Source organism: Manis javanica, chromosome 7 (genome assembly GCF_040802235.1).
Source record: "Manis javanica isolate MJ-LG chromosome 7, MJ_LKY, whole genome shotgun sequence".
Classification (NCBI taxonomy): Eukaryota; Metazoa; Chordata; class Mammalia; order Pholidota; family Manidae; genus Manis; species Manis javanica.
In genome coordinates this window covers 82,866,543-82,880,478 of record NC_133162.1, presented here as the reverse complement: position 1 = coordinate 82,880,478, position 13,936 = coordinate 82,866,543, and the positions used below count along the sequence as shown (strand labels likewise).

Below are 13,936 nucleotides of genomic sequence, written 5' to 3'. Positions count from 1 at the left end.
AAAAGCTATAAAAACTCCTTCCTGCTTAATTGCTGCAAAGCATTTTCTTTAGAGACTCCCGTCTCTGTGAGTTTGTAAAGATAAACCTCCCTTTCCTTCAGATTTCCTTGTTTGAAACAACTCCTTATACATTGTTTGTATCTTATTTCATAATAAATACATAGAGCTTTTTCACTAAAAGGGTCACTTGACAGTTATGTGCAGTTTTTGTATTTTTAAGGGGGGAGTTTATAAGGCATATATATCGTGTCCTCTTCTGTGCTTTCCTCCACATGTGCCAAAACTCCTCCTTTCCTCTCTCCAGGTAGCTGTTTGCGTTGTCTCCCTCCCACAGCAAACCTTCATGGCATCTCCAGCTCTGATTCCAGGCCCTGGAAGCTCTTGATCTAGGACCATGATACAGCCTCGCCAAAGCTTGGACTTGAGTAGATGCTGTCGATGGCTACATGCTCAGATCTCTCTCCTAGGGAGGTAGGCTCCTCTTTAAGTTTTCCTGTTGCCTCTATAAGATGTTTTTTTCTTGTGTAGCCTGAGCAGAAGTGTAATGCAGAAGAGTGGGGACCAATTTTTGCCTTCTGGCAATGTAGGAGTTGGGAAAATGTGTAATTCTTAATAAATGAAATACCTGTGATTAGAAATTTTACTGACTATACCAGTGTGCAATTGAGAGACTGAATTCATGCCCATGCAGTGTTCAACCTGTCACTAGATTGAGTCCTTAAGAACATTTCCTACAGGGCTATTTATTGCATTTTACTGTTGAATACTTTTGGCTCCAGATGAAATATATTCAAGTGTGAAATGGTCAGTTATAACTGGATAAACAACAATGCTTGGATAAAATATTGTTAAACTGTGTGGCTGGCTGTTTAGTTTTCATTTCTCTCTATCTCAGGAAGTGGGTGTATAGGAAGTGGAATGTTTGGCACTTAAGGAAGACAATTTTGTGAACGAATTCAGTTACTAAGACCAAAAGACCTCATAAGTCAATTTCATGCTGAGTTGTTTAAAACCATTTTCACATCAAACATTTCATAACTTCCTTACTTTGCAAAAACCTTCCAAAGTTTGAATTTCTGTAAGGTAGACCTTAAATGATTTTTTTCCCCTTTAATCCATTTGGGGAATTAATGTAATCCATGAAAATAATTTCCAACATTGATACTGATGAAAATAGATTCAAAAGAGAGTATGAAGAATATAATTTTAAATGTCTTTCAATATATAGCACTGAAACTTGAAATATATATCACACACTTCAGTGCATTTCCTGTGTTGCTGAAATATCATTTATGAAATCCACAATTCCTGCATTGACAGAGGGCTTCATTAAGAACCTTATTTTTGTAAGAACTGCCTCTCCCATATTGTATTAGAAATATTTTTCCCTTTAGCATTTGTTTTCTCTTTAAATCATAGCATATATGAATTTCTGAGAGTGTAGCCTGATACTTTCTTGGGCATCTGTTCTTCAGTTAGAATATTTGGAGCCAACTGTACCCAATATTGAGAAGCAAATAAACTTCTTCCTTATAAATCTCCTATTCATTCTTCATGTATTAACCTGTCATATTTCAGATACTCTCAGTTATTAATCTTTGTGGAGTTTAATGGCCAGGAAATCTGGAACTGTAAAAACTTGATGCAAACCATGATTATCATCTTTTTGATGTTTGAAAAGAAGTTGGCAAACTGAAATCTCCTTTCCAAATTGTTGGCTCTTATGCTTACCTTCAAACACCAAGATCTGCTACCATGGCTAGCAGAAACACAGTGAACATTACTATAGCACCCAGACAAAGATGAGAAACTGGGTGTAAGAGAGATGGGGAGAAAGGAAGAAAGTGGACCTAGAGAGAGCCAGAAGCAGAGGAAGTGACAGACACAGAATGACAAGGAGGGAGAGAGTGAGTAAAGAAGGAGCTGCTTGGTGAGATAAGGCAGCAAAGACCTTAGTCATCACTCTTAGTCACGGCCCGTAGCAGACTGCCCATCGCCTAGGAGGCAATGAACTCCCTCTTAAAGTGAAACATGGAGCAAGATGAGAAGCCCCGCAGTTCCTTGCTTTTTCTTATCTGTCAAGAAAGGCCTGCTGATGATTTTTCAGCTAAGAAGTTAACAGGTTAGGGTTAAGAACCCTGTGTTTAAATATGATGCCTTTTAAGTACACTAAAAACCTTGTAGTGAAATATCTTAAATACTGGCAAGAAAATGTCATGTTTGGGGAAAAAATAGGTTAAAAATAAAATGTAGTTTTGAACGTTTACATCATTATTCATCTGGGAGCACTTCTGATTTTCAACCAGCAGCCACTATATTATACTTCCATTAACTTTGTCACCAAGAGAATTACTTCTGCAAATGTTGTGGGAAAATTATGTGTATGCTCATGTGTGTTGTAGTGTGAGCTTGAGCAAATTGGTTTGGAAAAAAGAAAAAGAACATTTTGTCACTTTCTTCCTGTATCCTTTGCTTGCACAGGAATAAAGGCACATGGAAAGCTGACCTCCTTGAGAGCTGGAAATCATCTCCCTGGAAATCATCTTTGCATTTTAATAGTTACTTATGCATTGATGACTTAACCTTTCATTAGCTCAGAAAAAATAAAGTAAGTTGAAATATAAAAAGACTAAAGTTTATTTTATAAAAACTAGAAATTGTATTTAAAAACCTAATTTTTTAAGAGTTAAATCTGTAAGTTTTTGAAAAGCAAAGCAAATCTTGGATAGAGGTGCTGCATTCTCTTTATTTTTTCTATTTATGGGCACCTTCCATTGATTATTCTTCATTTATAAGCAAGTTTGTTATATTTACTAAGCCATGAAACTTGAATTTCTTCAAACCTATGTTGAACACAAAGATAATGGTTTTGTCTAGCCATAAAGTTATTTTTGCACTGGATAAGACCATTCTAGTGTAACAGTTTGATGTAAATGCCAATGTTGGAAAATAGTATTCTCAGTTTCCATGGGGGTTTAGTTCTGCAGGTAGGTAATATGTTTACATGTAGCCAATTTGAAATCTGATAATGTACATCTCTGAACTGATTAATTTGGCCAAGGGATCAGAAGTTTCAGTAAATGCCTAGTTCTGGATCTATGGGTTGAATTCATAGACTCATATACCATGGAATAAACTGTGGGAAAGAAAGTCTTATAAAATAAAAATGTGTGCTGTTATCATAAAAACGTAAATGGATAGTAGCAGCAAATCACAAATACTCTAACAAATGCATTGATAAAATCTTGTTCCTGTCTTACACATTTGCCTTTGCTAAAATCAGCAAAAGTAAATAAGTAAGTAAATAAATAAATAAATATGTGCATTTATTTCTTTGCAGTGGTGTGAGGGTGAGGAAAGCATGCTCAAAGAATCACAGCAACAAGTTTCTCTACCTGTGTCTCTCCTCTTTGATCCAGCCCTTCTCCATTAGCCAGATTCTGAAATACAGTGCCAAATACATAAGCAGTCAATGGAAATCCAGCACTTCTGAAGAGTGACCAAGATGAATGGATGTCCAGGCCTTCCTTTGACATTGCATTCCATTCTCTGCCTTTAATTCTACTCTTCCTCTGTGTAAGGTGATACATATTTATGTCAACAAATTGCCATGTATTTCTGTTTCCAAAGATGTGTCATTTGTCTATCTACTGCTTATGATCCAACTGATATCTACACACCAAGAGGAGGATAATTTATCATAAAAATAAAGAATGAAAATAATTCCAAGCAGGACTTCAGGTCCAATGACTAAAGACAGGGTTCCTTTAAATGTCTTTGAATAGCCTTTGTGGACTGAAGCCTAACAGTACAACAGTTTCAATTTTGATGACAGACTTTGAAGTAAAGCAACAATTAACTGGCAAAATATTTTGGAACACGTCCTGAGCAAAAACATGAACTTTGGTTTCTTGAAAGAAAGGTTAAGAAAGTAGATAGTTTAGGTAAATTCTTTTGTTAAAAATGACCATTTCTTCTTTTTTAATTCTTGAGTGTCCTTCCATCTGATTCTGCAAGACTTTTCTAATTTGTATGTCCTTTTTCAATGACAAATAGCATGTGCTTGAATGTTTATGGTCTGGCTCCCAGTAAGGTGATAGCAAAATGGGGTAGAACAGCCCATATAAATAATTCCCAGAATAAAAATCCAGAGAAAGTTGATAACTGAAAATATGACTAAGGCATTCAAGTAGGAAGCTGTGGGGCCTGAAGTCTTCAGCACTACTATCCTCTTACCACAGCATCTTAGATTGGCTTAAAAAATTTGTATTCACCTTCCACTCTTTTGGATTATATCCTTTGTCATTTTTTTAATGGGAGTTACTAATTTCATCTCAGCCCTAGCAACAGGCCCCAGCAACAACTCCCAGACACTTCCAAGGACTTACTCCTTTCAAGAAGCTTATGAACCCTAGACACTGCAGCCCCAGTGTCATCCCTCTTGGAGCCCCTGCTGATTAGTGGGAGTATTTCTACATATATATAAAAGCTTTAGTCAGAAATGTGAATATGAGAATATTTCCTATTTAATTTTTTATATAAAACTTGATATTGTATAATTTTAAAAATCTCTACAGAAACACAATTGCTTAGTGTATTCAGACAGTTTCCTGGTATTGTCATATCAATAAATTATACTGGTAACTCATATTCAAGTTTAATATGGACAGAGTAATGCAGTGTGGTTGATTTTCCCTATACCTTCACCTTGACCTTGAACTAATTTACCAACTTTGTATCCATTTATATAACACAAAACTATTTTTTATAAACATCACTGACAACTTGGCATTCTTTTACACAATATAGTCATATTGGTCTTATTTATTGTATGAATTCTTCCTTTTTCTTAGCTCATTTTCCTGATGTTTACCAGGTTTATTCACTTTATAAGCAACCCAATCACCCTCTGAACTCCCAACAGAGAAGTTTAAACAAAGCAGTATGTTTCAATGAATAGTTAGCATTATACAGCTCTATAATTCTGCAAACATTTTAACATTCTCCCTTGTTTCACTTTACTCTGAAATATCTTTGGATAGATAATGTTATCTCCATTTGCAGATGACAAGATTGCTTAAGTGACTTAACGTTCCTTAAAAGGAATTAGAATGTTAGCCCAAATAACGTCTCTACACCACATCACACTATCTCTCTTCATATTTCTTTCTTATCAATTAATCAAATATCAGAGGACTACACTTGCATAATGCTAGAACAATTATAAAACTAGGTGTTAATTTGAGTTTATGTACATCACCTCCTTGAAGTGGTGGTCAGGTAGATAGTGAAAACAAACAGAACCATAAAGGTGGAAGGGTCTTTGGGATCAGCTACTTCAACATATCACTCTGCAGATGAAAACATACACACACATACACACACCAACAACCCTGATCATTCAGAACAGCAACTATTTTCAAATAACTGCAACTTGGCAAAGCTGCATAATTTTTCCCAAAAAGGAAATTTAACTATTATTCATTGAAAAAAAAAATGAGTGAGGGAAAATATTCCTTAGGGCATGAAGATAATGCTGAAGTACATTTAAAATTTAGAGAGTGGTCTGAGTTGACAAAGCCATACCAGGCCTTTTAAAGTGGCTTACAAATCAGGGAGTGCATCCTTAGGTCCGAGTCACCATACACTGAAATGAACATCAAATATCAGGATTTAGCCACAGCACCTAGTTTTAGTTAAGAGTCAATCTTACAATTTTGTTTCAACAAAGTACGAAGAACTTCCTTTTGGATTCATGGCCAGAGAAATGACTGTCTTGTGCTAGAATGAGGCAGGCGTTAGATAGAACTCAAGGCCCTGCCTGGACTTAGGCAGGTAGAGCTCAAGGTCCTGGTAAGGCACAGCAGAGGGGTACTAGGGTCAAGGCTTCAGAGTAAACAAGAAGCCTCATCCTGGACATCTGCAAAAATTCATCTTGAGGAAAAGGGAGTTTCCTAATCTCATCTCAGCCCTAGCAACAGGCCCCAGCAACAACTCCCAGCCACTTCCAAGGACTTACTCCTTTCAAGAAGCTTATGAACCCTAGATACTGCAGCTCCTGTGTCATCCTCTCTTGGAGCCCCTGCTGATTAGAGGGAGTATTTCTTTTCACTTTTTGTTAACATCTTTGCTGGCCCCTCCAAATTAGGGGGAACTTTTCTACTTTTACTTTTTTATTAAACTTTGCTGGTTGCTCCCTACTGTTGTCTGCTGGCTTCATTCTTCATCACCTCTGAGATCAGTACAAGAGAATGTGACCAGGACAGGGTGTCATGATGTTACTAGATAGCACCAAATCCTCAGAAACCTCCTAATCTTAATATCATGAGCTTTCCACTTTTACTAAAACTATCTCTTGTTTAATATTAAATTGATTTGAATGCTTGAAGACCAGTTCATATATGCATGTGCTTTCTTGGAGAAAATATATAATTCAATATCTCCTATTGATTTACATGTTTTAAAATAAGTCCATTCATTTGAAATCCCAGAGCCATGAAGAACAGTGAAGGAAACTCTGCCTATAGTTGGCTGTAGTTTGTCATCGAAATGCTGTATTAGATGTGCCCCTCAGGAAAATTGACAGAGATCTTGAAGGCTCTGGGCTACTAGAAGCACTTGGTATCAAGAATGGGAGGGAAAAGAGATATGGTCACATGGAAAGGAACCAATAAGTATGTACAGGTGATGTCAGAATCATGTTTCACCCAGCCCAGTCATGGCTTTAGCATATATTTCACCCTGCTAAATATATGCTATATAAATTTTATACATTTATATTTATATATGCAATATAAATATATAAACTGAAGACACATAGGCTATATAAATATATAAACTGGAAGCTTGTGGTTTTCATTACTTGTATGTAATCTCTCATATGGCCATAGCTCAATGGCTGTAGTAACGTAATTTTCTGAATCAAGATTTAAAGATTGGCCATTGGACTGAGACATTTAGGAAGTGACAGGAGACATTCAGGCATCCAACATTCTTTCAGGGTTGTCACCATTTTTGTTCATCATTTTGTGAACAGTAATTCTTCTGATATGACTCTGAGATGGTAGTCAAGATAAAGAAAACAAGTTTAAGAAAGGAGTGACTCTTCACAGGAACAAAGCAGCACCAGATAAGTTAAAGAGAGACTGTTCAGGGGCTGATTCAGATCTGTTTTGCAAATTAAACCAATTATTTGCTCCCTAATGAAAGAATAAGTTTTTAAAAATCCAAAGCATTATGATGAGAGCAAAATTTGCTAAAAGTCAAAAAGCAACTTTGCTTTCAGTATTAGGCTTACAAACATAAGGCTATTGACAGAAGTGTTAACTGCATGCAAGTCAATGACAAGGAAAGTCTTTAGGGATATTCTGGGGCAAAAGTCCAAACTTTGTCCATTCCTATGTCAAACTGTATTACATGAGATGCCTTGTTCTCAATAAATCCATTTGTGAAGATGAATGCAAGAACAATACCAAATGCATAGATAGATAATTACTTTGTGTCTTATCTTGAGCTAGAATGAAAATGACGTTGGTCAAAAAGATACGACTAATATTCACTCTTAGAGTGTTTATTTCCACAGATGGATTTTGAGGAATCCTTCTGAAAATCAGCAGCTCACCTGACTCTTCTCCACTAAGTGGAAATGCACACCCTACCACTGTTCCTAATGCAAAATTATGTCCTTAATGGAAAATTATATGCTATGAAAAGGGGATGACATTATACTGGGTATAATTAATAAACAATATGTGGGAGAATTTTTGTTTAATGTTTTTTATAAACTTAAGAAGCTTAAATAACTGAAATGCATGAAATTAAATATCTTCTTTTACACTTTAACCCAATGCCACTTAATCTATGGATATTTTTTCAGTGGAAGGTAGTGATTTCTTAATTTTTAAACAAATGTTCTTGAGGATCCTTTACATGTCAAATTTAGGAATAAATAATATTAAAAAACAAAGTGCTAGCTACTTTTTATTAAATGGCTGAGTCCCTGTGATGATCAAATTCTTCATATAGTTTCTCTAACTCTGAGTATACCAGGAATAGTATTTCATGGAATATAAAAGCACAGGTTAAAATTCTTCCTGCTTTCTACCATGCATTACCAGTATCCCTAAGTAAGAGTTTGAATCTACAAGTAATTTTTAATTATGGATGATCAATATAGACTGTCTTGCAATTATCCCCCTTGTATCCTTCATTATTTAAAGACTTGATGTCCTAAGCCATTAGTACATAATAATTTCTTCTTATTTTTTACTCATGGCATGGCTGTAAAATGGCTAATTATTTAACTCATATTAGTATATATTTAGGGAATAGGCCATATTCTAAGGGCTTTATGTCTGTTAACTTTTTTATTTCTTACAACTTTTCTCCACAGGATATGCTGATAGTAAACCTGCTTTACAGCTCAGGAAAATGAAGTCTATGAGTGTGCTTAGAGCTCTGGGGAGTCTATAGGAAAGCCTCTTCTGATGTTTATAATCTAAATGTGTATATATATATATGTATATGCATGCCTTTACTAAAAGTACAAACTGATAGTTACATGCCACTAGAGAGGAACATATACATTGTTAAGGGATTTCAGAGAAGTGACAGTTTATTTCTATGTGAGAAAAGTAATGGACATAATTACCAGAAGACTATAACGGTTTGGATGTTCTATTGCTCTATACTATACTCTATTTATGACATTTTGTAACACAGACAAGTTATTCACATATTGCTGCTCAACAGGATGACTTCGCTGATCCATGAAAGGGGTTTACCTATAAGTGTATGGACTCAGCAGGATATTATAGACATATGGCAATTAACCAGTCCCAAAGTTAGTTAATTTGGTTTAATTCAACTTCTGATTTCTGGCATCTAGAATGGAACTTATGTATAGAAAGTATTCTAAGGTAAATGACATACAGAATGAAACTATACATAAAAGGTATTCTAAGGCAAATGAGTTCTGGTTATGAAACGCTCAGCACCGTGACTAAGAGGAAGGAGAATAGGAGGAGGAAGACAAGGAGGATGAGAAAATATACTGCAAATATTTCATGTGGAAATCCAGCAGATATTTAGAATGAAATTCAAAGCATTATGAACATTTCATATCCATGTGTTAAGATGGAATGGATTGTAATTTCAAGACTTTTTTCTTAGTCATCCTTTCCACCACCTGCTCAATTAGAAATCAGCGAGTCTTTTATCTCTTTAAAAAATTATTTTTATTGTCTTTTCTAAATTTTTCATTTTGTTTTATCATCTCTTTTCTCCTATTCTAAAACCACTGTGATATGGATAATTAAAGGCCTAAATCTATTCAGAATATTTTTTAAAAATTTCCCATGAGGGCCATCACTTTTTAATATCATTATATTAAAATTTTGTATTCTGAGATGATTTTTTCATTTAATATTTTAACTACTCACTCACTTTTGACCATAAGTTATTCATTTATGGATTCATTTGTTTCACCCATCATATTTTAATTTCCAAAATTTCACAAATAACTTGTGGATCAGGTACTTCCACATAATTCAGGAGGCATACATTTAAATTATTTTAGATTATATTTTTCTGTTTACTTTGGGGTATTTTACTGTTTGCTGAAGTTTTTGCCTTTGATAAATGGAACTGATTTTCCTTTGATGCCGTTTGCATTCATGTTATTATTTAAAATCTCTCTTTTCTCAATTTAGGGATTCTATCTCTGTTTATAACACTTGGTCTGCAGTGACTGTGGTAAATAGATTCAGGAAGAGCTGAAGTACAGGGTATATCAGTATATCTTTTATTGTGTGGAGCCCGACAGCTGTTTCTTTGCTGACACATTCACATCCCTGTGCCTTCCCCTGCCTGCATCCATTTTGTTTTGAGTGGGAGTTGAGTTGATATATTTGGAGGTGGGGATATAAAGAGCTCCCCACAGTTTCTTTTTTTGTCAAATTGTCATGGCACAATTATCAGCTGAGAGGAATGGTGGAAGGTAAAAGTGGATATCTAAGAAGAAAACAAATGATAATATTCCATGTAAAGTTCAGAATGCAGAAATAACAATAACTACAGTGGGGCTAGTGGTGGGCCTGTACACAGCACTTACAAATGCTTCACATCATTAAGCTCATTTAACACTCACAATAAAACTTTATGGAAAAATTTATTTTTATCACCCTTGTGATATGCAAACATGGTATAAAAGTTGCTCAGCTAACTCTTAAATAAACGCAGAATCTGTCACCCCAGTCAGAATGCCACACCACAGTACACTACATTGAGTAAGCCCTTGAGAAAATGCGGTCATGAATTTTGAGACTTCAGCAGAGCAGTGCTTTTTGCTTTCAGCTGCTTCATTTTCCTGGAGGTGCTCTTCAGGGTTGAGTTGTCATTGTGTGAGTGCAGTGGAGATGAGTACTTAGAATATTTGCCCATGAATCTATGTTGAGCAAGTAAGAGGGTAGGAGTGGTATGACAGATAAAAGACATGCCACCAGGCCAATGTCCCAGCTGTCTCCATGAAGAAAGACTTAGATTTGAGTGCATGGGATGTATCAAGATAAGGGGTGGTGAAAAGACAGTAAAAAATCTGAGACCAAGATTTCAAAAGCTTACAAAGATGTATTTAGTTAAACCTTTATAGAAAAGTGTACTTAGTAACATCTGAAAAGTTTACTTTCAGGGAAGTAGTTTTAGAAATTATATTATGTAAGTTTAATTCGATATTACTATAAAAATTTATGACTCCTCTATTTGCATGATTTAAAAAAATTTTTTTTAAACTCCTCAAATATGTGAGAAGCAGGACATTCTCAAAGAGAGATGATTGGAGGCTACAATTTACCTACATATGCAGAGGTTAAGAGTTCTTTGACCTAATGACGTTTATAGGGCTCTATTCTGAGGCAATATTCAGAGATATCAAGAAAGATTCATGCACAAAAATGTCAAAAGATAATGTGTAATTCGTATCTGAGAGCAATCTAAATGATCATGCCTTAGAGAATAATTACAAAAATTTACCTATGAATGGGAAAGGATGTTGCAATTAAAAATCATATTTATTGTATATATTAAATTTTAAGGCTAAGTAATACAAATACAAACATTAATGTAGAACATATTTTTTAATAAACAATACATCATGCAAAATAAAGTTAAAATATGAGCACTTAGATCAGAAGAAATTATTCTAGAAGCTACAAATGAGGGCTTCTTGTGTTGGAAGCAATTGCTTAATTAGAATGCAAATTATTTTGTTTCAAAAAATGGCATCTTCATATTGGACTTGTAATCTCTCTATTGGAAATCCTCTATGCAGATTATTGTCTTGGTCCCTTCAAAGTCCTGTGTGAAATATGAACAAAGAACAACAAAATTTTTATCTGACTTTTGATTTATTAGAATATGAAAAAATATTTCATAATGTCTTATTAGCCTGCAGAATATTTAGTATTGAACATACATTTAGTACATACAAATTTAGACATAAAGAAAGCATATGTATAAATATCATAGTATAAGATGCACTGGATCTATACTGTGACCCAATGAATTAGTATCAATGAAGTAATACTTCAGTCATGTACTATGTGTTATTTTAAAATAATTTTAAAATATGACAATGCCTTAGTGGTATCTTTTTCAATGGAATTTGCCCACAAAATAAATATTAATAAAGTGTAAATACCTTGTAAATTTCTGATTTAAAAAATCTCTAAATCTGAGCTGATGGCTTAAGCATCACATTTTTTGTTTTTTGTCACGTATTATGTCTCTTCTCCTTAGATTATTTTTTATTCATTTTATTATCATTAATCTACAATTACTTGAAGAACATTATGGTTACTAGACTCCCCCCTTCACCAAGTCCCCCCCAAAAAACCCCATTACAGTCACTGTCCATCAGCATAGAAAGATGCTGTAGACTCACTACTTGTCTTCTCTGTGTTGCACATCCCTCCCTATGCCTCCCCCCACATTATACATGCTAATCATAAGGCCCCCTTTCCTTTACCCTGTCCTTATACCTCCCTTCCCACCCCCTCCTGCCCAGTCCCTTTCACTTTGATAACCGTTAGACCATTCTTGGGTTCTGTGATTCTGCTGCTGTTTTGTTTCTTCAGTTTTTCTTTGTTCTTATACTCCACATATGAATTAAATCATTTGGTACTTGTCCTTCTCCATCTGGCTTATTTCACTGAGCATAATACCCTCTAGCTCCATCCATGTTGTTGCAAATAGTAGGGTTTGTTTTTTTCTTATGACTGAGTAATATTCCATTTGTATATGTATGACATCTTCTTTATCCATTCATCTACTGATGGACATTTAGGTTGCTTCCAATTCTTGGCTATTGTAATAGTTCTGCAATAAACATAGGGGTGCATCTGTATTTTTCAAATTGAGCTGCTGCATTCTTAGGGTAAATTCCTAGAAGTGGAATTCCTGGGTCAAATGGTAAGTCTATTTTGAGCATTCTGAAGAACCTCCATACTGCTTTCCACAATGGTTGAACTAATTTACATTCCCAACAGCAGTGAAAGAGGGTTTCCCTTTCTCCACAACCTCGCCAACATTTGCTCTTGCTTGTCTTTTGGATGTTGGCCATCCTTACTCGTGTTAGGTGATACCTCATTGTGGTTTTAATTTGCATTTCTCTGATAATTAGTGATGTGGAGCATCTTTTCATGTGTCTGTTGGTCACCTGTATTTCCTTTTTGGAGAACTGTCTGTTCAGTTCCTCTGCCCATTTTTAATTAGATTATTTGTTTTTTGATTGTTGAGGTACATGAGCTCTTTATATACTTTGGGTGTCAATCCTTTATCAGATCTCTCATTTATGAATATATTCTCCAATGCTGTAGGATGCCTTTTTGTTCTATTGGTGGTGTCCTTTGCTGTACAGAAGCTTTTCAGCTTGATATAGTCCAACTTGTTCATTTTTGCTTTTGTTTCCCTTGCCTGGAGAGATATGTTCATGAAGAAGTTGTTCATGTTTATGTCCAAGAGATTTTTGACTATGTATTTTCTAAGAGTTTTATGGTTTCTGGAAACTTACATTCAGGTCTTTCATCCATTTCGAATTTACTTTTGTGTATGGGGTTAGACAGTGATCCAGTTTCATTCTCTTACATGTGGCTGTCCAGTTTTGCCAGCACCATCTGTTGAAGAGACTGTCATTTCACCATTGTATGTCCATGGTTCCTTTATCATATATCAATTGCCCATAGATGTTTGGGTTAATATCTGGGGTCTCTATTCTGTTCCACTGGTCTGTAGCTCTGTTCTTGTGCCAGTACCAAACTGTCTTGATTACTGTGGCTTTGTAGCAGAGCTTGAAGTTGGGTAGCAAGATCCCCCCAATTTTATTCTTCCTTCTCAGGACTGCTTTGGCTATTCGGGGTCTTTGGTGTGTTTCCATATGAATTTTTGAACTATTTGTTCTAGTTCGTTGAAGAATATTGTTGGTGATTTGATAGGAATTGTATCAAATCTGTATATTGCTTTGGGCAGGATGGCCATTTTGACCATAATAATTCTTTAATTCTTCCTAGCAAAGAGCATGAGATGCGTTTCCATTTGTTAGTGCCATCTTTAATTTCTCTTAAAAGTGTCTTATAGTTTTCAGGGAATAGGTCTTTCACTTCCTTGGTTAGGTTTATTCTTAAGTATTTTATTCTTTTTGATGAAATTGTGAATGGAATTGACGTCCTGATTTCTCTTTCTATTACTTCATTGTTAGTGTATAGGAAAGCAACAGATATCTGTGTGTTCATTTTGTATCCTGCAAATTTGCTGTATTCTGATATCAGTTCTAGTAGTTTTGGAGTGGAGTCTTTAGGGTTTTTTATGTACAATATCATGTCTTCTGCAAATAGTGACAGTTTGACTTCTTCTTTACCAATTTGGATTCCTTGTATTTCTTTGT

General features: G+C 35.1%; 1 long non-coding RNA gene across 1 annotated transcript; it reads left to right on the top strand.

Moving 5' to 3' along the window:
* Positions 1-310: 310 nt before the first annotated feature.
* On the top strand, positions 311-7,742 carry LOC108400738 (uncharacterized). Its single transcript, XR_005056258.2, has 3 exons — positions 311-471; positions 2,482-2,608; positions 3,341-7,742. It is a non-coding gene; the product is annotated as an uncharacterized lncRNA (long non-coding RNA).
* The last annotated feature ends 6,194 nt before the right edge of the window (positions 7,743-13,936 follow it).